Source organism: Arctopsyche grandis, chromosome 4 (genome assembly GCF_051622035.1).
Source record: "Arctopsyche grandis isolate Sample6627 chromosome 4, ASM5162203v2, whole genome shotgun sequence".
NCBI lineage: Eukaryota > Metazoa > Arthropoda > Insecta > Trichoptera > Hydropsychidae > Arctopsyche > Arctopsyche grandis.
Window position 1 is genome coordinate 18,818,518 of NC_135358.1, and position 12,019 is coordinate 18,830,536.

General features: G+C 34.4%; 1 non-coding gene across 1 annotated transcript; it reads left to right on the plus strand.

Moving 5' to 3' along the window:
• The first annotated feature begins 9,441 nt into the window (after positions 1-9,441).
• TRNAM-CAU (transfer RNA methionine (anticodon CAU)) lies at positions 9,442-9,513 on the plus strand. Its single transcript has one exon. It is a non-coding gene; the product is annotated as a tRNA-Met (tRNA).
• The last annotated feature ends 2,506 nt before the right edge of the window (positions 9,514-12,019 follow it).

Below are 12,019 nucleotides of genomic sequence, written 5' to 3' on the forward strand. Positions count from 1 at the left end.
GAGGATTTTCACGAACAACGAAATCGAAGAAAAAAATACCGAATTGCTTTACAGAGATAGCTCTGGAGACCTACATAAATATGTTCATCCGAAGATGATGTTCCTAAAAGAGTTTCCTTTTAGTCGGTATATACTACAAAATCACATCAAATTAAAATTTAAGAATTTTTACTAATATGTACTAGGTTTCCTTCAGGCAAAATTGTATATTTAAAAATTTCATTTTCATGTTCAACATCCTGTTTGAATTTTTGATGTTTTAAAAGGTATTTACGTGATGTCCGTAATTTCATAGGGTACGTCATGTGCGTTTGACGTTTCCGGTCAACGTTTCGCCGATCACGTCATCGGCACGCTCGGAATCAATGATTGAAAATTGATCATGTATACGCATTTCAAAAAATTCACTTCCCCATTAATACATTATATTATTTATTATACAAACTTTGTATTAAATTCTAATACTTAAAATAATAATATAACAACAATAGAACAACGGTACATCCTTGAAGTGAAGTCGTTCAAACTTCTAAAACATCAGAGGGGACATTCAAACGATACATGCATACATACGTACGTATGTTCTGTACATATGTATGTGCATACATATGTACATACAAATATACATAGCATGAAGTGAATTACGCTGAGACGCTCAAGATACTTGACTGAAGCTGAAGATCTTTTGCTTCGACGAAGAGTCGAAGGCGATACGGTGAACTGGGTAGAGTGACAATCAAACACAGTTGAACAAAGTTAATTGTAGCAATCATGCAAAAGTTGAAGTTCGGCGATACTCGTCATAACCCGTATCGTATTGTTATTCGCGTATGCAACAACGATGAGATCCATTGTATGGCTGTAAAGTCAACGCGACATCTCCAAAAGGTGCTCTCCCTCCATCCGCTTATATTATTTGCAAAAATACAATTCATATTCCGATTCTTTTTTTTTTGCAAATATTTGACAGTGATGACGTTCGAATGTGAACCTTGAAAAACGCCAAGATTTTACATAAGTCCGATGCTCTCAAAGAAGTATCGAATGCTGTATGCTCAACATAACAGGAAGCGAAATACGTGGGTGATAAGTATGACAGTAGATAGAGTCAAGAGATTGAAATTGCGATAGGCGGGCCACGTCGATATAAGAAGGGATGAAAGGTGGACAAAATTAGTGATAGAATGGCACCCGAGAGAATGCATAAGGGTAAAAGAAAGACCGCAGAGAAGATGAGTAGACGAAATTAGGAAAATATGTGGAGTGAGATGGGTGAGAGTTGCGCAAAATAAAGACGAGTAAAAACGTGTTGGAAAGGCCTTCATCCAGCAGTGGATAGTGGATAGTGAATGGCTGTAGTAGATGATGATGATGATGATGATGATATACATACATATGTACATACATATATAGAAAGGCTAAGCAAAAAACTTAAACAAAAAATAAAATTATGTGGCAGTTTACAAAATAGCAGTTTGCATTTCTAAGTACATATTTGTATGCATTTTTCAATCAAATCACCCAGAAATTTGAAGTATCAGATTACTCATTAAATACGCTAAAAAATAACTATAAGACTAAATCTTCACTAAAAACTTAAGGAAAGATTATAGTAGCGTACTTACATGTGGAAATACCAACTACAGAAGCGTAGTTGTTAAATCAAATACCTATACCAATACCAAGCTAAATTTACTAGTAATCCATAATCTGAAACTTAAATCTCACTACAAGTCTACATATATAGAATGGCTTCTCCTAACTTCTCGACAAGGATCCAAGCAGATAAAATAATCGACACTAAAAATAATATCGTTCGCAAACATAACTTGCTTGAACCAACAAAAAATGACCTACATAGAATATAAAACTTTTCTTTTCAAAAATTTTGACTCAACCTAATCAAAAATTCAACATACAAAATTACTACACATGATCCTCTGAAAATTTATTTTAGTTTTCAGATAAACCAAAAAAAAAACTCGACAATTTTCTTGTTGGCTAGGCATGCTGTGACCGTATATTTGTATTGTACTTCTGAATCAATCGTCCTGCGCTTGCAACGACATTGATAAACTCGGTCCGAAGTCGCGCAACTGTCACACGACAAGCTTCTGTTTGCCTGTTTTTGTTACGTCCCGATCAGTTATATGGGTTTCTTTTGTAATTTTTTTTCCGTTTTCCCTTCGCTCGAATAGTCAAGAAGCCTTTTTCCGTTGCATTCTTGCTGTAGTCTTCGGGTGGGTGCTCGGCACGAACAATAAATACTTGCGAAGTTGTAAGTAGTGGTGTCAGACGCAGACGACACTGGCATCGGCGAGACAATGCTAAACTAAACAAAACAACGGCGCCCACATGTGCTCGTGTACCTAATTCCGAATACACGTACGTATCTGTCCAAACCGGTACAACCTCTCGGAAAAATGCCCTCCATCCTTTCCTCCAATTCCTGACAATTTTCCGAACTTTCCCCCCGTCCGTCAACGTGCCCCATATTCAATTTGTCGCTCCACTTTTCCGAACCGCACGATGCGATATACATACATATCTGTGTATACTCAATATAATACAAACATACGAGTACGTATAGCATTACATATACATATACATATATTTGTGGGATTCTGTAAGGGAGGATCGTGGAGTGAAGAAATGATAGGCGATCTTAGTCAATGATCCACGTTTATTGTTCGTATATCTTCAATGCGCGTACGCACTCGGTCAAACGTCAAACGCGACTGGTTACACCCGGATCAGGCTCGGGGGTACCAACCTTAACATTAATACATATGTGTACCAACTGTTCGGCATGAGCCACATCATTATACATAATTATAATAATTTTATATTAATATCCTACACTCGGCCATATTTGACAAAACATTCGTCCCCAAATGACATTCATCATCTTTCATTCTTTTCAATGTTTCATCTTTCATTCAAATAAAACAGTATCACTTCAATCTCCAAGCATTCATCACTTCTACTGAAGATTTAACAAAATTTGACCCATCGAGTTCTCCCACTTCATATACATCATACTGATTGTTGTCTCTTACTTTACAATCAACCCGATACGGTCCCATGAATTTAGGTCTTAGTTTCATTCCCGATTCAAATTGGGAATCCTTTTTTATTCCGACCAAATCTTCTTCTTTGTACTACTTTTCTGATGTTCGTGTCTTATTGTGTGTCCGTCTGTTTTTCTTCATGAATTTCTTATACAAGATATCTTCATTCGATAAAATATTTTTATCTGAAACATTTTCCTTCTGCACGCCGTTAGTCAATCTCTTTTTCCAAGTCTCTATCTTTGAAACAGCATGCAATTCTCCCGGCTCCATGTAATATTCTAACAGACACCTCCGCCTGTAGATCAGTCTTCCTTCTCGGTACAATGCTTTTTGAAGAACACTCCTTGTTTGACATCAAGTCTTCAAGCTGTTCCAAGCGTAACTTCATAAAATTTCTGTCCGTTCTGAGCTGTGAAATTTCTTTGTTTCTCTCCGCTAGCTCTTCTTGTACTATATTGAGATTCTCAGCGAGAATAGTCAGTTCCTCACTATTATTCTGCTGCTTTTCTTCTGTTGACCCGACATCTCCGGTCATCGTTTCTTTTCTTCCTCATCGGTGACAAGTTTTTCACCAATATTCTCTCTTGGCAGTTTTTCCATATCAAACTCTTTACAGATTTCCATTAAAGGTATATTTACATTTTCAATTCTTTTTACAGTAGATTCCGATACATCTTTTCCTTTTCTCATCGGACATTTTGCATATACATGTACAAAGCTGTTGCATTTGTAACATTTCGGTCGTCAGTGCTTATTTCTACACTCTGATGTCCCTTCCTGTTACAATTGAAACAAACTATACTGTATTTGTTTTCTTCTATATTCTTCTTTTGATAAGTGTATTTGTTTGACACTCCGTCGTCTTTTCTCGAATTCCAGGGAACATCTTTTCTAACATTAATTTTTTCATATGTCTCCGCTTTCTCTTTGAATTCTTTAAAATTTTTAGCTCCATATAAAATTATTTTATTTGAGCTTTCGTCTTGAATACCATCAATAACATACTGGATGATTACTTCTGCCTCTAGGTTTATCCGACTACCAATTTCACGCATATTTATTATATATTCTTTGATGCTCTCTTCTCGTCGTTTTACTCTAGTCATTAATAATTTATGTATCAATGCACTATTTGTAACTGTTTTCGTAAAAAAATGAAAATCCATCTATTACTTTAAAAAACATTCGTGAGAAAATTCTAGAAAATAAAAACATAAATTTAAGTACTGCAACAATCCAGAATTGATAAAAAAATTTAAGTACCACTCTAAAATTCGCATCAATGCAACTCAATGACCAAAAGCTCGATCAAAAATTAACCCACCTGCGTGCGTATCTTTACAAACAGTGAGAGGACAAAATGTTTCTCTAATTGCGGCTATGAATATTGATGGGATGATATGGCATTAAACAATTGCACACTCTAGGGTAAATTTCAATATTTTCTGCAATTTTCTTCAGAGATTATTTGAAAAACTAACTGAAAAAAATCTTAACGCGGCACAGTTAATTGTGTGCGTAAATAAATAGCCTATGAATAAATTATTTAACGGTTTAATTTGATTTGTAAAATGTTTAATTTGATTTGTTAAGTATTCAGTTTGAAGTGTAAAATGTGCAATTTGATTTGTAAAATGTTCAATTTGAAGTGTAAAACCTGTATATTAGATTCATCTACGTCGAAATCGAACACAATCAACATATGTATGTATGTACATATCAAAATATTTGACGAAACAAAAAATGGATATATTCATTTTTTTTCATATGAATATCAATATAATTTGAATATTAGCGGATTCACCAAAAGAGGTTAAACCAAGTCTAAAACTAGTCAGTAGTATTAAAGCAATAAAACAAAGACAGCCTCCCTTGATATAGAATATACATATGTACATATAATATGTATTTATATACATATGTATGTATATTTATGGCATAGTAATTACGACTGTAAATTTTATATAAGCAAATAGTTTTTTTTTGTGAAACAAATTTATCCCTAACATAGCTGCATTTAAAAATATTTTGGAGGACTATTTACATTCATAGGTATGTACATATATACAAATATGTTCATACATACGTATATTATTTTGATGTAAAAAGTATGTCTAAAAAATTCAATGGGCATTATACCTTTTTGGTATGGACGACAAATAATTGATATCTTATATGCAGACGCTGTAGCGATCGTAAAACGAGTAGGTTAAAAGCCTACAGACTTCCCTAGCGTTCACCATTTAAAAGCTTTTTTATTATAAGGGTTATTTTAGCGATTTTCCGGCATTTGGCGGCTATGGGCTCGGTGAGCACTAGCATTTCTTTCCATATACGCACATATTTTCATAATAAAGCTTTACGACAATTTTCACGACAACAAAATTCAAATCGACTATTCTTAAATATTTCATAAGACGTCATACTCGTTAATTTTTTTTAAATATTGTTACGCCTAAATTAAACAATAAATAAAATGAAACACAACCTATAAAATGACCCGATTAATTTGAAAAAAAAAATTTTTTTTATATATGTATATATATATATATATATATATATACATGAAAGAATAACTTCACTAGGGAATACATATTCATTGTAATATTTGTATATATATATATATATATATATATATATATATATATATATATATATATATATATATATATATATGTGTGTGTGTGTGAATGAAAAAGGTATTAAGGTATAAATATATTAAAGGTATAAAAATTTTTTAAAAAACTGCATAAAATGATTTTAATTATATGTATATTTTCAGTGGTGTCACTCTAATGGTTTCCACGAGTTTCCACAAACCTGTTGTTAAAAATCAAAAGTTTCCAGAAACCCGTTAGAAATTTAAAAATTCAAGATTTGTATAATTTTTGACAAAAATTACACAAATCTTGAAAATTATTTTCGACGGTTACAACTTCGAAAAGGTCGCAGTTCGATTACATAGCAGGTAAAAAGAAAAATTGTTTATTCGAAATATGTATATATAAATATAAATATAATATATATGTACATATGTAGGTAAATATTTAAAATTGAAAAAAAAATGGAAAAACCCGTTGTTCCAAAATTGGGGTGACACCACTTTGTACATACGTATGTACATATGTATGTAGATACATACATACATAAATAGATGCCTTTAAGCATTTAGCATCAATCTTCTCTATTAAACATAACAATAAATAAACTACATTTTTTTTTCAAATGCTACATAATTTAAGTACACATTTTACAAAAACGATTATATCATAAAATAATATCGACTTATCTACTTGTATAATCTTTATAAAACTATCAAACGTACTCATTTTGGAGATTTATTTGTGAAATTTATCGCGTCGAGCAATAAAACACCGTTATAACTAATCCTCAAAGTTCAATATTAATCCTACGTGAAATTTTTAAGCTCTTTCTTGCTACACCACCCATTGAAATCTCGAAAAACAAAAAAGCTCCACGAAGAAAAAAAAATAACGAGAAAGCTTTACCGCCTTAAAGCCGAAGCTTATAAGCTCGCCTTACAATATTCATCATCGGCCGCTATTTTTGAGTGAACTCGACTCCTTAAGAGGTGGAGGGTGGGGGGGGGGGGTTAAAGCACCACCCCCCCTCCCCATACCCACCCCATAGCAGAGTGTAACAGGTGTCCGGGCGATTATGGGGCGCCAGTTTTAACGAGCCGCCCATGCCAGGGCTTTACAATCCGAACCGCGCTTTAGCTTTCCGAATTTAGGGGTTAATTAGTCTTCGAACACTTGCCACCCTTGCGACTCCCGCCTCATAATCTCGGTTATTAGCCGTAATGTACTTAATATTCAGGCTCGTCGTTAAAAAAAAAGCCGAGAGATTTTTTCGTGTGATTTAGTGCGCGAGTTTCATTGCGAAATCATTATTAAGTGGGAAATTTGCATTCGGCCGGCGTAAAGCCCTTGCGGCCAGCCCTCGGCGAGATTAAAAGCCGCTCGTTATTTTTAATCATCTCGCCGGCTCGCCAACTCCAACTATTTTATTATTATGACGATCATCGCAATCATTATTACCGTCATTCGATAGACCTACAAAGGTTTTACAAAATTTTCATCGTAAATCATACATATGTATATATGAATATGTGTACATAACAATTGATCCACATATTGAACGGGTTACATATGTATGTACGCTTTGAACCAAAAGTTCACCCCACCCATGAGCTTAAAAGTGATTTGCCAACTAGTACATCCGATTCACCTCTGAACCTAACGACCAACATTATAGTCGAGAATATTCTTTGACAGGGATTGCGAGTATCCATGCGAGTGGAAATGGTCTTAGTGGCGCGACTACAATAAACGCTCGAGCAGAGACGACGCATATCCATATAGTCGAGAGTTGCGGGAAATTTATTATGAAGTTTGGTGCAAGTCTGTTGCGGAGTCGCAATATGAACAGAGGGGCCGGCGAAGCCTCGGGCTCAAAACTAATGAGTATTATTCCAAAGTATATCTCGCCGGCCGGAATATTACGAGATCCTATTGAAACTCTCTCCCTCTCTTTCTCGGGCTGCCACCAGCTCAACCACCCACGATGGACCCTCCTCTAGCCCCCAGACACCACTCCGGGGTTAATTATTTCAATAAATGTCGTGTTACGACCACGACTTGTGAATTCACACATTTTAACGGCTCATTCAAAAAGTGAAACTGCAATTCGAGATGAAATTAATCAGCGAAATGCTATATGCAACCCGTTGACTTAATTAGGAGCGGTGTAAGGTGTACATTTAATGCATTGAGCATATGTTGCCTAACTTTATAGTGTGATCTCACAAAGCAAATAAAAATTATATATCGCTTTAAAACATATGTATGGTATGTACATACTTTCATCCGTTCATTTGGCTTAACTTAGGCCCCATACGCACTTGCGATTTTCTGTCGCGCGATCACTTTGTCGCAAAAATAGAACATACAGTTTTAAGTACAACCGCGTGCATATGCGACCAAATAATCACACCCACTTACTATGGTTTCTGTCGCGCAAGAAAGTGCGTATAAGGCCTTATGGTAAATATAACATTTCTAACTCAACGGTGGAATTCAGTTCTCCGTCAAACATATCAAAAAAAATATATGCGAAATTCAATAATAAAAGAACAATTAGCCAAAATATACGTATTCAATCGATCAATTCATATCAATCAGATTATTAATAAGTTTTTAAATTTCTCTCCATTGTGCAAAGAAGATCTTCAAACAACAAATTTTTCCGCTTTTGATTTGATAAACATAAACATTGTATAATTTTAAGCATGCGTTGCTTATTATTTAAACTTAAATCTCTTTTTTCATTTTCACCATAGTTTTCATAGCATATTTCTCCAAAACGACACCTTGTACACATGTACAAACTTGTACATACATATGTACTATGTACTATCACTCTACAGCCACTCACCTTCCACTGCGAGATGAAGGCTTTTCTATTTTGCGCAACCCTGATCCATCTCACCCCACACATTTTCCTACTTTCATATATCGTTAAGTTAAATATAATATACATATAAATTTGAAATTATTATAAATTAGACAGTTGTGACAAATAGTCAATTTCGTGAGGAACCGTTTCAACAATGAGTTCAGATAAATCAGTAAACTCTGATGGGAACAGATCGAGTAGGAGTCACAAATATCCGAATATAACCAGCAGCACCACAAAAATACATCAAATATCTATGTATGTATGTATGTTCTTCAAAAATTTCGACGCTGTCATTATACAAACACGTAAAAAAATCAATGTTAACTGTTTCGAAATTGTTCCGGTATTAGCGAACGTCCCGAGCAAACACCGCATTAATGCAAATTCGAATATATAATTAATTAGAGACGAAGCTGTGGGGGAGATATTGACTAGGAGTCCCGTTTCCGCCGGGAACGTGTAATTGTTCGAAGGCACAACACGCGCAAAGCACAAGGCGCAAGACACAAAGCCCAAGCATCGACTATTTGCTAAATGAGCGACTTAAAAGACATCGAGAATTCGGTGTGGGGGCAAGGGGTTGGTACGTCCCTAACCCCCTCGTATTTTAATATGTGAAGTATTTACTTGTCTTTTGCGGTGGTTGGCATTATTAAAAATTCCCGCCGAACGAACGAACGAATGTTTTGCGAATATGAAAATGCGAAAATTATATACCAACCGCAGTAATATGTATGTATGTACATATATATATATATATGTACATGCATCAAATATTATATTCGCAAGACAATACTTACACGAATTTATGTTTATTTATTTAACAAAATTAATACGTACTGTTTAAATCCAAATATGGTAACAATGGTCGATAGCAGTGGACATGAGCAGAGTGGCGCAGCGGAAGCGTGCTGGGCCCATAACCCAGAGGTCCGTGGATCGAAACCACGTTCTGCTATTTTCTTTTTACATTTCCAAAATCAATATTGCGAATACTTTAACAAAAATTTAGCACGTGAAAATTTTTTCTAAATACTTTCAGCTTCGTTTTCATTACAATATTTTTTTTATTATTTAAACCAAAATAAAGTAGTAAAGTCTGTCACATATGTATGTATGCACGTGGTTTCGTTTCTGTGTACATGTATATTACGTGTATATGTAATTACAGTTGATAGTGAAAGTCCTTTTTGCGTTGATACATATCGCTAAAACCACGTTCACCTTGTCTAATCGATCGATAAAAAACTGGAATCCAGTTGATTATTTTACATACCTAATATTAGATATTTACAATCCATTTCCAATAAAAAAATTTGGTCATAGCGATAAATTGTGGATATCTGTAATATCGCTATGAGCCTAAATGGAAATAAAATAAATACCTCATGTGCTAATACAAGGCCTCGTTTCAGCTATTTAGCCATCCTGGGAAAAATTATTTTTGCCACCCTTTATATATAAGTACTAGTGTTGTGCCCGTTGATTTCAACGGGTAGCCGATGCAATCAATTCCCCCCTGGATCTGGACCTGATTAATACATTGTATATACATATGTATGTTGATAAAGTACAAATTACATTTGAAAATAACATTCTCACATGTTGTCAAAAAATAGTGAGTTTAAATTTTTATTTAAATTTCTCCATCCAAGTGATATTGTTTATGACATGCTCGCAAGTTTATTGAAAATGAATCACCACCTTTGCAAAATTAAAGTATATGTATATATATGTATGTGTGTGACAGTCCAAATGTACCTACATACGTTAAGTTCGTTCATGAACATGCTAGTTTGCCCATACACTAATCAATCTGGACGGTTATAGTGTACACAAAGGAACAAATTGACAATCGAACTAGTTTTTTCACGCAAGTATTCTCATTTGTTTGTCCCATCCTCTTTGTATATATAAATGTAAATACATATTCTTACCCTGGGTTGCAATGTTTTTTTTTAATATAACCGGAAACGAAAATTCAGCAATGTTGTAAATCGATTACCAAAATACTTGGCGTTTTAGATCTCAAAGACTTTTTACGCCTAATAGTTTCGTGCGACACCTGATGAGTCTATTTAAATAGCTTTGTGAGTCTATGTATTTAGATACCTTGTGACTGTTAGCACTTAAATTAAAACCAACAGCTCTTGTGTGAACAAATTAGTATGCTCATGAACAAACCGGAGTGAATGCATATACATATGCATGTAGTATATTATAAAAATTTAAAACAATATAAAACTCACTGATTATATGCAGCCTGGATCGTAACACATTAAACGCCTGTTCCCAATGGTCAACTTCAATAAAGATTGCACAAATTATATCAAACACTTTTTAAACAACGATAATTTAAATTTAAATTTGAAAATTATTCTATCAGAAAAAAAAAACAATCGAATGTGCATATTGTCACGCGTGGAAAAATAAGATGGCGACGCGAACCAAAGATTATGAAATTTCAAAAAGAAAACACTGCATATCAAAATATGAACTATGTATTACGAATAATCAATCACGGATGATTAATCTGGCTGAAATGTGAGGATTCTGCATGCGAAAACCAATTGCACGATGATGAAATTCGCAACGGTCAAACACCGACACGATCAAAATTAAACTGACGGCAACTGATTAGATTTTCATAAATTTTGTCCGAATTGTGCAATATTTGAGTGGAATGCAGCGCCTGAGTTGAGTGAGCCGAACGTTCGCGAATCGATCACAATAAACATTAATTATAAGCTTTTGATGAGTGCTATTAAATTTCGCGACAAATCTTCCACTTCGTTCGCGACCGATTTGAGCTTAGTGCTTTATATTTTCTTTACATTCGTATAATTTTAACCGCGCTCGACACTCCTCGAAAAAAAATCTTTTAACAACTGAAATAAAACAAATGAATTTTATGTAAGAAAATGATATAAATTCAAACATCGAAACAAATATCAACATCGTTTGATTGTTTCAAATAATTAATTTATTACATTACAAATGTATCAAAATATATCTAAACGTAATTAATCCCCACGATAGATTTATGACGTTCGCATATGATTTATAGAGTTCCGATATAACAATAAACGTCTTATTGCCATTCAAACGGGCATAACCAAATCCCTCAAAGTAACGGAGCGATGTGTGCGAACGGCCGTTAATATAATCGTTATTATTGAACTATGATTCGCTACAATGTTTCAACCCTCAAATTGCAACCGGGTCGAATTAGAAATATAATAATATAATGAAAAAGCAGTAAATGTTTATCGTTCGGTCGATTCGAACGGAACATTTCCGAATACACTAAAGTAGCAGTGTACGAACAATAAAAGCACGATATTTTTCGTTGATTGTCAATTAGCTGCGTCGCCCATTCCGTGCGTAATTCCTTCCTTATGGAGACAAAGGAGGACGGGAGGATCTTTGTTTCCCCACCCCACTCATGACAAACTGTCACACTT